Below are 13271 nucleotides of genomic sequence, written 5' to 3' on the forward strand. Positions count from 1 at the left end.
AGCTCAGGAGCTCAGGAGCTCAGGAGCTAGCTCAGGAGCTCAGGAGCTCAGGAGCTAGCTCAGGAGCTCAGGAGCTCAGGAGCTAGCTCAGGAGCTCAGGAGCTCAGGAGCTAGCTCAGGAGCTCAGGAGCTCAGGAGCTAGCTCAGGAGCTCAGGAGCTCAGGAGCTAGCTCAGGAGCTCAGGAGCTCAGGAGCTAGCTCAGGAGCTCAGGAGCTCAGGAGCTAGCTCAGGAGCTCAGGAGCTAGCTCAGGAGCTCAGGAGCTCAGGAGCTAGCTCAGGAGCTCAGGAGCTCAGGAGCTAGCTCAGGAGCTCAGGAGCTCAGGAGCTAGCTCAGGAGCTCAGGAGCTCAGGAGCTAGCTCAGGAGCTCAGAGCTCAGGAGCTAGCTCAGGAGCTCAGGAGCTCAGGAGCTAGCTCAGGAGCTCAGGAGCTCAGGAGCTAGCTCAGGAGCTCAGGAGCTCAGGAGCTCAGGAGCTCAGGAGCTCAGGAGCTCAGGAGCTCAGGAGCTCAGGAGCTCAGGAGCTCAGGAGCTCAGGAGCTCAGGAGCTCAGGAGCTCAGGAGCTCAGGAGCTAGCTCAGGAGCTCAGGAGCTCAGGAGCTAGCTCAGGAGCTCAGGAGCTCAGGAGCTAGCTCAGGAGCTCAGGAGCTCAGGAGCTAGCTCAGGAGCTCAGGAGCTCAGGAGCTAGCTCAGGAGCTCAGGAGCTCAGGAGCTAGCTCAGGAGCTCAGGAGCTAGCTCAGGAGCTCAGGAGCTCAGGAGCTAGCTCAGGAGCTCAGGAGCTAGCTCAGGAGCTCAGAGCTCAGGAGCTAGCTCAGGAGCTCAGGAGCTAGCTCAGGAGCTCAGGAGCTCAGGAGCTAGCTCAGGAGCTCAGGAGCTCAGGAGCTAGCTCAGGAGCTCAGGAGCTCAGGAGCTAGCTCAGGAGCTCAGGAGCTCAGGAGCTAGCTCAGGAGCTCAGGAGCTCAGGAGCTAGCTCAGGAGCTCAGGAGCTCAGGAGCTAGCTCAGGAGCTCAGGAGCTCAGGAGCTCAGGAGCTCAGGAGCTCAGGAGCTCAGGAGCTCAGGAGCTCAGGAGCTCAGGAGCTCAGGAGCTCAGGAGCTACCTCAGGAGCTCAGGAGCTCAGGAGCTCAGGAGCTCAGGAGCTCAGGAGCTCAGGAGCTAGCTCAGGAGCTCAGGAGCTCAGGAGCTAGCTCAGGAGCTCAGGAGCTCAGGAGCTAGCTCAGGAGCTGAGGAGCTCAGGAGCTAGCTCAGGAGCTCAGGAGCTCAGGAGCTAGCTCAGGAGCTGAGGAGCTCAGGAGCTAGCTCAGGAGCTCAGGAGCTCAGGAGCTAGCTCAGGAGCTGAGGAGCTCAGGAGCTAGCTCAGGAGCTCAGGAGCTCAGGAGCTAGCTCAGGAGCTCAGGAGCTCAGGAGCTAGCTCAGAGCTCAGGAGCTCAGGAGCTAGCTCAGGAGCTCAGGAGCTCAGGAGCTAGCTCAGGAGCTCAGGAGCTCAGGAGCTAGCTCAGGAGCTCAGGAGCTCAGGAGCTAGCTCAGGAGCTCAGGAGCTCAGGAGCTAGCTCAGGAGCTCAGGAGCTCAGGAGCTAGCTCAGGAGCTCAGGAGCTCAGGAGCTAGCTCAGGAGCTCAGGAGCTCAGGAGCTAGCTCAGGAGCTCAGGAGCTCAGGAGCTAGCTCAGGAGCTCAGGAGCTCAGGAGCTAGCTCAGGAGCTCAGGAGCTCAGGAGCTAGCTCAGGAGCTCAGGAGCTCAGGAGCTAGCTCAGGAGCTCAGGAGCTCAGGAGCTAGCTCAGGAGCTCAGGAGCTCAGGAGCTAGCTCAGGAGCTCAGGAGCTCAGGAGCTAGCTCAGGAGCTCAGGAGCTCAGGAGCTAGCTCAGGAGCTCAGGAGCTAGCTCAGGAGCTAGCTCAGGAGCTCAGGAGCTAGCTCAGGAGCTAGCTCAGGAGCTCAGGAGCTAGCTCAGGAGCTAGCTCAGGAGCTCAGGAGCTAGCTCAGGAGCTAGCTCAGGAGCTCAGGAGCTCAGGAGCTAGCTCAGGAGCTCAGGAGCTCAGGAGCTAGCTCAGGAGCTCAGGAGCTCAGGAGCTAGCTCAGGAGCTCAGGAGCTCAGGAGCTAGCTCAGGAGCTCAGGAGCTCAGGAGCTAGCTCAGGAGCTCAGGAGCTCAGGAGCTAGCTCAGGAGCTCAGGAGCTCAGGAGCTAGCTCAGGAGCTCAGGAGCTCAGGAGCTAGCTCAGGAGCTCAGGAGCTCAGGAGCTAGCTCAGGAGCTCAGGAGCTCAGGAGCTAGCTCAGGAGCTCAGGAGCTCAGGAGCTAGCTCAGGAGCTCAGGAGCTCAGGAGCTAGCTCAGGAGCTCAGGAGCTCAGGAGCTAGCTCAGGAGCTCAGGAGCTCAGGAGCTAGCTCAGGAGCTCAGGAGCTCAGGAGCTAGCTCAGGAGCTCAGGAGCTCAGGAGCTAGCTCAGGAGCTCAGGAGCTCAGGAGCTCAGGAGCTCAGGAGCTCAGGAGCTCAGGAGCTCAGGAGCTCAGGAGCTCAGGAGCTCAGGAGCTCAGGAGCTCAGGAGCTCAGGAGCTCAGGAGCTAGCTCAGGAGCTCAGGAGCTCAGGAGCTAGCTCAGGAGCTCAGGAGCTCAGGAGCTAGCTCAGGAGCTCAGGAGCTCAGGAGCTAGCTCAGGAGCTCAGGAGCTCAGGAGCTAGCTCAGGAGCTCAGGAGCTCAGGAGCTAGCTCAGGAGCTCAGGAGCTCAGGAGCTAGCTCAGGAGCTCAGGAGCTCAGGAGCTAGCTCAGGAGCTCAGGAGCTCAGGAGCTAGATCAGGAGCTCAGGAGCTCAGGAGCTAGCTCAGGAGCTCAGGAGCTCAGGAGCTAGCTCAGGAGCTCAGGAGCTAGCTCAGGAGCTCAGGAGCTCAGGAGCTAGCTCAGGAGCTCAGGAGCTCAGGAGCTAGCTCAGGAGCTCAGGAGCTCAGGAGCTAGCTCAGGAGCTCAGGAGCTCAGGAGCTAGCTCAGGAGCTCAGGAGCTCAGGAGCTAGCTCAGGAGCTCAGGAGCTCAGGAGCTAGCTCAGGAGCTCAGGAGCTCAGGAGCTAGCTCAGGAGCTCAGGAGCTCAGGAGCTAGCTCAGGAGCTCAGGAGCTCAGGAGCTAGCTCAGGAGCTCAGGAGCTCAGGAGCTAGCTCAGGAGCTCAGGAGCTCAGGAGCTAGCTCAGGAGCTCAGGAGCTCAGGAGCTAGCTCAGGAGCTCAGGAGCTCAGGAGCTCAGGAGCTCAGGAGCTAGCTCAGGAGCTCAGGAGCTCAGGAGCTCAGGAGCTCAGGAGCTCAGGAGCTAGCTCAGGAGCTCAGGAGCTCAGGAGCTCAGGAGCTCAGGAGCTCAGGAGCTCAGGAGCTCAGGAGCTCAGGAGCTCAGGAGCTCAGGAGCTCAGGAGCTAGCTCAGGAGCTCAGGAGCTCAGGAGCTCAGGAGCTCAGGAGCTCAGGAGCTCAGGAGCTCAGGAGCTCAGGAGCTAGCTCAGGAGCTCAGGAGCTCAGGAGCTCAGGAGCTCAGGAGCTCAGGAGCTCAGGAGCTAGCTCAGGAGCTCAGGAGCTCAGGAGCTCAGGAGCTCAGGAGCTCAGGAGCTCAGGAGCTCAGGAGCTCAGGAGGAGATTTCAGGACAGCAGGGATACACAGTGAGACCATGTGCGTAACAAACCAACAGAAACCAAAACAACAAAGCAACCTTAAAAAACCCATCCCAAAACAAACCAAACCACACCAACAAACAGAAATAGACTTTACAACTTTTTTAAAAAAGATGTATTTCTTATATATAAGTACACTGTAGCTGTCTTCAGACACACCAGAAGAGGGCATCAGATCTCACTACAGATGGCTGTGAGACACCATGTCGTTGCTGGGATTTGAACTCAGAACCTCTGGAAGAGCAGTCAGTGCTCTTAACCACTAAGCCATCCTTCCAGCCCGACTTTACAACTTTTATTTTGCCTTTTTTTTTCCTTCCCCAGAGCTAAGGATCGAACCCAGGGCCTTGTGCTTGCTAGGCATGTGCCCTACGACTGAGTTAAATCCCCAACCCTAAAAATAGACTTTAAAAATGTCAGAGGAACCCCTCCTCTAGGATGTGCCTGAGCTGAATCACATAGGCGGGAGACTCTGCAGAATCCGCGGCCCTGAGCATCTGAGCGCGCTTCAAGTCTCCGATTAAATTTTAAAAATGGCCTCCAATAAAACTACATTGCAAAAATTGGGAAAAAAAAAACAGAATGGAAAGAGTAAAAGAGTTGAAGATGCTGAGCCTGAAGAATTTGTGGTAGAAAAAGTACTGAACCATTGTGTAGTGAACTATTTCGTGAAGTGGAAGGGGTTTACAGATGCCGATAATACTTGGGTACCAGGAGAAAATTTAGATTGTCCAGAATTAATTGAAGCACTTCTTCATTCTCGAAAAGCTGGTAAAGAAAACGATTGTCCAAAAAGGAAATCTTTATCTGATAGTGAATCCGATGAGAGCAAATCGAAGAAGAGAGATGCTGCTGACAAGCAAAGGAGGCGAATATGAAGTGGCCTCAGATTGTCATCGCCTTCTATGAGGAGTGGCTGATTTGGCATTCTTGTACCGAAATGAAGTACAATAATTGTTTGCATATATAAATACACAATATTATATATATGTATATAAAATATATATATATATATATATATGAATGATCTGGATCTTGGGTTTTGAATTACTAGTGTGGATCAAAGAGCATCCTGATGAAAATCAAGTCTGATATGCTAGTTTTGAAAGCATTGGCAGTAGTTGGGAGATTTTTGGTTTTCGTTCTGCGTCAAAAGGCACTGACTCCTTTGAGCGAGTGAGAGCTCTCTGTAGTTGCTTCCTGTAACAGTAGAGTACTTGACACCATGTTGTATTTCCTCGGCTTGAAGAACAGCTTTTCTTAAACACTGGGGAGATTTTACAGTCATGACTCAAGTCAGAACTTATTTTTAACTGGGACACAGAAGGACCATTCTGGTGTGTGTGTGTGTGTGTGTGTGTGTGTGTGTGTGTGTGCGCGCACGCGTTTGTTTGTATGCAGTATATGCATAAAACACTTACATAACCTGTCTGTTTTAGCTTGCTTTTAATACTCAAAAGAGCTGAACGTGAAAACACAGGTTGATGAGAGGCCATCAGCCTGACCATTTTCCTGATACCATAACCTTTCGGATTAAGCAGAGTCTGTAATGTATTGGATAGTTTAAAAGCAAGCCCATCAGAATTGATGTATTATCAAATAAATACAGTAGTTTATTTTCATACCAACTCCACCTTCAGAAAACGGAATTAAACGAAGTAGTAGCTTGATTTAACAACAAGACTTGGCCTAGTGTGGTGGTGTGCACCTTTAATGCCAGAACTCTAGAGGCAGGTGGAGCTGTGATTTAAGAGGCCAGCTGATCTACAGAGGCAGGTCCGAGTCAGCTGTTCTGTGTAAAGGTTCCTCTGGTTGAAACATTCCTTTGTAGGAAGTTAAAATCTGTACTAAAAGGTTATGATTCATGGAATCTGTTTGATGTGGAAGTAGAATCATGGTTAGAGCTGATGTTGGCCATTAAGTCCTGCTGTGGTTTAGTCCCTGGAAGCTCTGGTTGGTTGGTGTTGTTGTTCATATGGGGTCTCAAGTCCCTTCAAGCTCTTTTAGTCCTTTCTCTGATTTCTTCAACTGGGGTCCTGCGCTCAGTTCACTGGTTTGTTGCTCGCATTCACCTATGTATCTGCCGTATTCTGGCTGTGTCAATGAATAGTTTTATATTCCTTAAAAAAATGTCAGAAGAGCCTACAGCCATACCACCCAGAACGCGCCCGATCTCGTCTGATCTCGGAAGCTAAGCAGGGTCGGGCATGCTTAGTACGTGGATGGGAGACCACCTGGGATACCGGGTGCTGTAGGCTTTTGGGGGTTGGGGATTTAACTCAGTGGTAGAGCTCTTGCCAGGCAATCAAAATCAGGAGAGCTCAGGAGCTCAGGAGCTCAGGAGCTCAGGAGCTCAGGAGCTCAGGAGCTCAGGAGCTCAGGAGCTCAGGAGCTCAGGAGCTCAGGAGCTCAGGAGCTCAGGAGCTCAGGAGCTCAGGAGCTCAGGAGCTCAGGAGCTCAGGAGGAGATTTCAGGACAGCAGGGATACACAGTGAGACCATGTGCGTAACAAACCAACAGAAACCAAAACAACAAAGCAACCTTAAAAAACCCATCCCAAAACAAACCAAACCACACCAACAAACAGAAATAGACTTTACAACTTTTTTAAAAAAGATGTATTTCTTATATATAAGTACACTGTAGCTGTCTTCAGACACACCAGAAGAGGGCATCAGATCTCACTACAGATGGCTGTGAGACACCATGTCGTTGCTGGGATTTGAACTCAGAACCTCTGGAAGAGCAGTCAGTGCTCTTAACCACTAAGCCATCCTTCCAGCCCGACTTCACAACTTTTATTTTGCCTTTTTTTTTCCTTCCCCAGAGCTAAGGATCGAACCCAGGGCCTTGTGCTTGCTAGGCATGTGCCCTACGACTGAGTTAAATCCCCAACCCTAAAAATAGACTTTAAAAATGTCAGAGGAACCCCTCCTCTAGGATGTGCCTGAGCTGAATCACATAGGCGGGAGACTCTGCAGAATCCGCGGCCCTGAGCATCTGAGCGCGCTTCAAGTCTCCGATTAAATTTTAAAAATGGCCTCCAATAAAACTACATTGCAAAAATTGGGAAAAAAAAAACAGAATGGAAAGAGTAAAAGAGTTGAAGATGCTGAGCCTGAAGAATTTGTGGTAGAAAAAGTACTGAACCATTGTGTAGTGAACTATTTCGTGAAGTGGAAGGGGTTTACAGATGCCGATAATACTTGGGTACCAGGAGAAAATTTAGATTGTCCAGAATTAATTGAAGCACTTCTTCATTCTCGAAAAGCTGGTAAAGAAAACGATTGTCCAAAAAGGAAATCTTTATCTGATAGTGAATCCGATGAGAGCAAATCGAAGAAGAGAGATGCTGCTGACAAGCAAAGGAGGCGAATATGAAGTGGCCTCAGATTGTCATCGCCTTCTATGAGGAGTGGCTGATTTGGCATTCTTGTACCGAAATGAAGTACAATAATTGTTTGCATATATAAATACACAATATTATATATATGTATATAAAATATATATATATATATATATATATATATATGAATGATCTGGATCTTGGGTTTTGAATTACTAGTGTGGATCAAAGAGCATCCTGATGAAAATCAAGTCTGATATGCTAGTTTTGAAAGCATTGGCAGTAGTTGGGAGATTTTTGGTTTTCGTTCTGCGTCAAAAGGCACTGACTCCTTTGAGCGAGTGAGAGCTCTCTGTAGTTGCTTCCTGTAACAGTAGAGTACTTGACACCATGTTGTATTTCCTCGGCTTGAAGAACAGCTTTTCTTAAACACTGGGGAGATTTTACAGTCATGACTCAAGTCAGAACTTATTTTTAACTGGGACACAGAAGGACCATTCTGGTGTGTGTGTGTGTGTGTGTGTGTGTGTGTGTGTGTGTGTGCGCGCGCGTTTGTTTGTATGCAGTGTATGCATAAAACACTTACATAACCTGTCTGTTTTAGCTTGCTTTTAATACTCAAAAGAGCTGAACGTGAAAACACAGGTTGATGAGAGGCCATCAGCCTGACCATTTTCCTGATACCATAACCTTTCGGATTAAGCAGAGTCTGTAATGTATTGGATAGTTTAAAAGCAAGCCCATCAGAATTGATGTATTATCAAATAAATACAGTAGTTTATTTTCATACCAACTCCACCTTCAGAAAATGGAATTAAACGAAGTAGTAGCTTGATTTAACAACAAGACTTGGCCTAGTGTGGTGGTGTGCACCTTTAATGCCAGAACTCTAGAGGCAGGTGGAGCTGTGATTTAAGAGGCCAGCTGATCTACAGAGGCAGGTCCGAGTCAGCTGTTCTGTGTAAAGGTTCCTCTGGTTGAAACATTCCTTTGTAGGAAGTTAAAATCTGTACTAAAAGGTTATGATTCATGGAATCTGTTTGATGTGGAAGTAGAATCATGGTTAGAGCTGATGTTGGCCATTAAGTCCTGCTGTGGTTTAGTCCCTGGAAGCTCTGGTTGGTTGGTGTTGTTGTTCATATGGGGTCTCAAGTCCCTTCAAGCTCTTTTAGTCCTTTCTCTGATTTCTTCAACTGGGGTCCTGCGCTCAGTTCACTGGTTTGTTGCTCGCATTCACCTATGTATCTGCCGTATTCTGGCTGTGTCAATGAATAGTTTTATATTCCTTAAAAAAATGTCAGAAGAGCCTACAGCCATACCACCCGGAACGCGCCCGATCTCGTCTGATCTCGGAAGCTAAGCAGGGTCGGGCATGCTTAGTACGTGGATGGGAGACCACCTGGGATACCGGGTGCTGTAGGCTTTTGGGGGTTGGGGATTTAACTCAGTGGTAGAGCTCTTGCCAGGCAATCAAAATCAGGAGCTCAGGAGCTCAGGAGCTCAGGAGCTCAGGAGCTCAGGAGCTCAGGAGCTCAGGAGCTCAGGAGCTCAGGAGCTCAGGAGCTCAGGAGCTCAGGAGCTCAGGAGCTCAGGAGCTCAGGAGCTCAGGAGCTCAGGAGCTCAGGAGCTCAGGAGCTCAGGAGCTCAGGAGCTCAGGAGCTCAGGAGCTCAGGAGCTCAGGAGCTCAGGAGCTCAGGAGCTCAGGAGCTCAGGAGCTCAGGAGCTCAGGAGCTCAGGAGCTCAGGAGCTCAGGAGCTCAGGAGCTCAGGAGCTCAGGAGCTCAGGAGCTCAGGAGCTCAGGAGCTCAGGAGCTCAGGAGCTCAGGAGCTCAGGAGCTCCTGAGCTCAGGAGCTCAGGAGCTCAGGAGCTCAGGAGCTCAGGAGGAGATTTCAGGACAGCAGGGATACACAGTGAGACCATGTGCGTAACAAACCAACAGAAACCAAAACAACAAAGCAACCTTAAAAAACCCATCCCAAAACAAACCAAACCACACCAACAAACAGAAATAGACTTTACAACTTTTTTAAAAAAGATGTATTTCTTATATATAAGTACACTGTAGCTGTCTTCAGACACACCAGAAGAGGGCATCAGATCTCACTACAGATGGCTGTGAGACACCATGTCGTTGCTGGGATTTGAACTCAGAACCTCTGGAAGAGCAGTCAGTGCTCTTAACCACTAAGCCATCCTTCCAGCCCGACTTCACAACTTTTATTTTGCCTTTTTTTTTCCTTCCCCAGAGCTAAGGATCGAACCCAGGGCCTTGTGCTTGCTAGGCATGTGCCCTACGACTGAGTTAAATCCCCAACCCTAAAAATAGACTTTAAAAATGTCAGAGGAACCCCTCCTCTAGGATGTGCCTGAGCTGAATCACATAGGCGGGAGACTCTGCAGAATCCGCGGCCCTGAGCATCTGAGCGCGCTTCAAGTCTCCGATTAAATTTTAAAAATGGCCTCCAATAAAACTACATTGCAAAAATTGGGAAAAAAAAAACAGAATGGAAAGAGTAAAAGAGTTGAAGATGCTGAGCCTGAAGAATTTGTGGTAGAAAAAGTACTGAACCATTGTGTAGTGAACTATTTCGTGAAGTGGAAGGGGTTTACAGATGCCGATAATACTTGGGTACCAGGAGAAAATTTAGATTGTCCAGAATTAATTGAAGCACTTCTTCATTCTCGAAAAGCTGGTAAAGAAAACGATTGTCCAAAAAGGAAATCTTTATCTGATAGTGAATCCGATGAGAGCAAATCGAAGAAGAGAGATGCTGCTGACAAGCAAAGGAGGCGAATATGAAGTGGCCTCAGATTGTCATCGCCTTCTATGAGGAGTGGCTGATTTGGCATTCTTGTACCGAAATGAAGTACAATAATTGTTTGCATATATAAATACACAATATTATATATATGTATATAAAATATATATATATATATATATATATATATATGAATGATCTGGATCTTGGGTTTTGAATTACTAGTGTGGATCAAAGAGCATCCTGATGAAAATCAAGTCTGATATGCTAGTTTTGAAAGCATTGGCAGTAGTTGGGAGATTTTTGGTTTTCGTTCTGCGTCAAAAGGCACTGACTCCTTTGAGCGAGTGAGAGCTCTCTGTAGTTGCTTCCTGTAACAGTAGAGTACTTGACACCATGTTGTATTTCCTCGGCTTGAAGAACAGCTTTTCTTAAACACTGGGGAGATTTTACAGTCATGACTCAAGTCAGAACTTATTTTTAACTGGGACACAGAAGGACCATTCTGGTGTGTGTGTGTGTGTGTGTGTGTGTGTGTGTGTGTGTGTGTGCGCGCGCGTTTGTTTGTATGCAGTGTATGCATAAAACACTTACATAACCTGTCTGTTTTAGCTTGCTTTTAATACTCAAAAGAGCTGAACGTGAAAACACAGGTTGATGAGAGGCCATCAGCCTGACCATTTTCCTGATACCATAACCTTTCGGATTAAGCAGAGTCTGTAATGTATTGGATAGTTTAAAAGCAAGCCCATCAGAATTGATGTATTATCAAATAAATACAGTAGTTTATTTTCATACCAACTCCACCTTCAGAAAATGGAATTAAACGAAGTAGTAGCTTGATTTAACAACAAGACTTGGCCTAGTGTGGTGGTGTGCACCTTTAATGCCAGAACTCTAGAGGCAGGTGGAGCTGTGATTTAAGAGGCCAGCTGATCTACAGAGGCAGGTCCGAGTCAGCTGTTCTGTGTAAAGGTTCCTCTGGTTGAAACATTCCTTTGTAGGAAGTTAAAATCTGTACTAAAAGGTTATGATTCATGGAATCTGTTTGATGTGGAAGTAGAATCATGGTTAGAGCTGATGTTGGCCATTAAGTCCTGCTGTGGTTTAGTCCCTGGAAGCTCTGGTTGGTTGGTGTTGTTGTTCATATGGGGTCTCAAGTCCCTTCAAGCTCTTTTAGTCCTTTCTCTGATTTCTTCAACTGGGGTCCTGCGCTCAGTTCACTGGTTTGTTGCTCGCATTCACCTATGTATCTGCCGTATTCTGGCTGTGTCAATGAATAGTTTTATATTCCTTAAAAAAATGTCAGAAGAGCCTACAGCCATACCACCCGGAACGCGCCCGATCTCGTCTGATCTCGGAAGCTAAGCAGGGTCGGGCATGCTTAGTACGTGGATGGGAGACCACCTGGGATACCGGGTGCTGTAGGCTTTTGGGGGTTGGGGATTTAACTCAGTGGTAGAGCTCTTGCCAGGCAATCAAAATCAGGAGCTCAGGAGCTCAGGAGCTCAGGAGCTCAGGAGCTCAGGAGCTCAGGAGCTCAGGAGCTCAGGAGCTCAGGAGCTCAGGAGCTCAGGAGCTCAGGAGCTCAGGAGCTCAGGAGCTCAGGAGCTCAGGAGCTCAGGAGCTCAGGAGCTCAGGAGCTCAGGAGCTCAGGAGCTCAGGAGCTCAGGAGCTCAGGAGCTCAGGAGCTCAGGAGCTCAGGAGCTCAGGAGCTCAGGAGCTCAGGAGCTCAGGAGCTCAGGAGCTCAGGAGCTCAGGAGCTCAGGAGCTCAGGAGCTCAGGAGCTCAGGAGCTCAGGAGCTCAGGAGCTCAGGAGCTCAGGAGCTCAGGAGCTCAGGAGCTCAGGAGCTCAGGAGCTCAGGAGCTCAGGAGCTCAGGAGCTCAGGAGCTCAGGAGCTCAGGAGCTCAGGAGCTCAGGAGCTCAGGAGCTCAGGAGCTCAGGAGCTCAGGAGCTCAGGAGCTCAGGAGCTCAGGAGCTCAGGAGCTCAGGAGCTCAGGAGCTCAGGAGCTCAGGAGCTCAGGAGCTCAGGAGCTCAGGAGCTCAGGAGCTCAGGAGCTCAGGAGCTCAGGAGCTCAGGAGCTCAGGAGCTCAGGAGCTCAGGAGCTCAGGAGCTCAGGAGCTCAGGAGCTCAGGAGCTCAGGAGCTCAGGAGCTCAGGAGCTCAGGAGCTCAGGAGCTCAGGAGCTCAGGAGCTCAGGAGCTCAGGAGCTCAGGAGCTCAGGAGCTCAGGAGCTCAGGAGCTCAGGAGCTCAGGAGCTCAGGAGCTCAGGAGCTCAGGAGCTCAGGAGCTCAGGAGCTCAGGAGCTCAGGAGCTCAGGAGCTCAGGAGCTCAGGAGCTCAGGAGCTCAGGAGCTCAGGAGCTCAGGAGCTCAGGAGCTCAGGAGCTCAGGAGCTCAGGAGCTCAGGAGCTCAGGAGCTCAGGAGCTCAGGAGCTCAGGAGCTCAGGAGCTCAGGAGCTCAGGAGCTCAGGAGCTCAGGAGCTCAGGAGCTCAGGAGCTCAGGAGCTCAGGAGCTCAGGAGCTCAGGAGCTCAGGAGCTCAGGAGCTCAGGAGCTCAGGAGCTCAGGAGCTCAGGAGCTCAGGAGCTCAGGAGCTCAGGAGCTCAGGAGCTCAGGAGCTCAGGAGCTCAGGAGCTCAGGAGCTCAGGAGCTCAGGAGCTCAGGAGCTCAGGAGCTCAGGAGCTCAGGAGCTCAGGAGCTCAGGAGCTCAGGAGCTCAGGAGCTCAGGAGCTCAGGAGCTCAGGAGCTCAGGAGCTCAGGAGCTCAGGAGCTCAGGAGCTCAGGAGCTCAGGAGCTCAGGAGCTCAGGAGCTCAGGAGCTCAGGAGCTCAGGAGCTCAGGAGCTCAGGAGCTCAGGAGCTCAGGAGCTCAGGAGCTCAGGAGCTCAGGAGCTCAGGAGCTCAGGAGCTCAGGAGCTCAGGAGCTCAGGAGCTCAGGAGCTCAGGAGCTCAGGAGCTCAGGAGCTCAGGAGCTCAGGAGCTCAGGAGCTCAGGAGCTCAGGAGCTCAGGAGCTCAGGAGCTCAGGAGCTCAGGAGCTCAGGAGCTCAGGAGCTCAGGAGCTCAGGAGCTCAGGAGCTCAGGAGCTCAGGAGCTCAGGAGCTCAGGAGCTCAGGAGCTCAGGAGCTCAGGAGCTCAGGAGCTCAGGAGCTCAGGAGCTCAGGAGCTCAGGAGCTCAGGAGCTCAGGAGCTCAGGAGCTCAGGAGCTCAGGAGCTCAGGAGCTCAGGAGCTCAGGAGCTCAGGAGCTCAGGAGCTCAGGAGCTCAGGAGCTCAGGAGCTCAGGAGCTCAGGAGCTCAGGAGCTCAGGAGCTCAGGAGCTCAGGAGCTCAGGAGCTCAGGAGCTCAGGAGCTCAGGAGGAGATTTCAGGACAGCAGGGATACACAGTGAGACCATGTGCGTAACAAACCAACAGAAACCAAAACAACAAAGCAACCTTAAAAAACCCATCCCAAAACAAACCAAACCACACCAACAAACAGAAATAGACTTTACAACTTTTTTAAAAAAGATGTATTTCTTATATATAAGTACAC

At 50.6% G+C, this 13271-nt stretch overlaps 3 pseudogenes; all 3 read left to right on the plus strand.

Moving 5' to 3' along the window:
- Window positions 1-5774: 5774 nt before the first annotated feature.
- On the plus strand, window positions 5775-5892 carry LOC147997794 (5S ribosomal RNA; annotated as a pseudogene).
- Window positions 5893-8285: 2393 nt separating this feature from the next.
- Window positions 8286-8403, plus strand: LOC147997795 (5S ribosomal RNA; annotated as a pseudogene).
- Window positions 8404-11052: 2649 nt separating this feature from the next.
- On the plus strand, window positions 11053-11170 carry LOC147997796 (5S ribosomal RNA; annotated as a pseudogene).
- Window positions 11171-13271: the final 2101 nt, after the last annotated feature.

The sequence above is a fragment of the Rattus norvegicus genome, unplaced genomic scaffold (genome assembly GCF_021556685.1).
Source record: "Rattus norvegicus strain SHRSP/BbbUtx unplaced genomic scaffold, alternate assembly SHRSP_T2T unassigned-0000063, whole genome shotgun sequence".
NCBI lineage: Eukaryota > Metazoa > Chordata > Mammalia > Rodentia > Muridae > Rattus > Rattus norvegicus.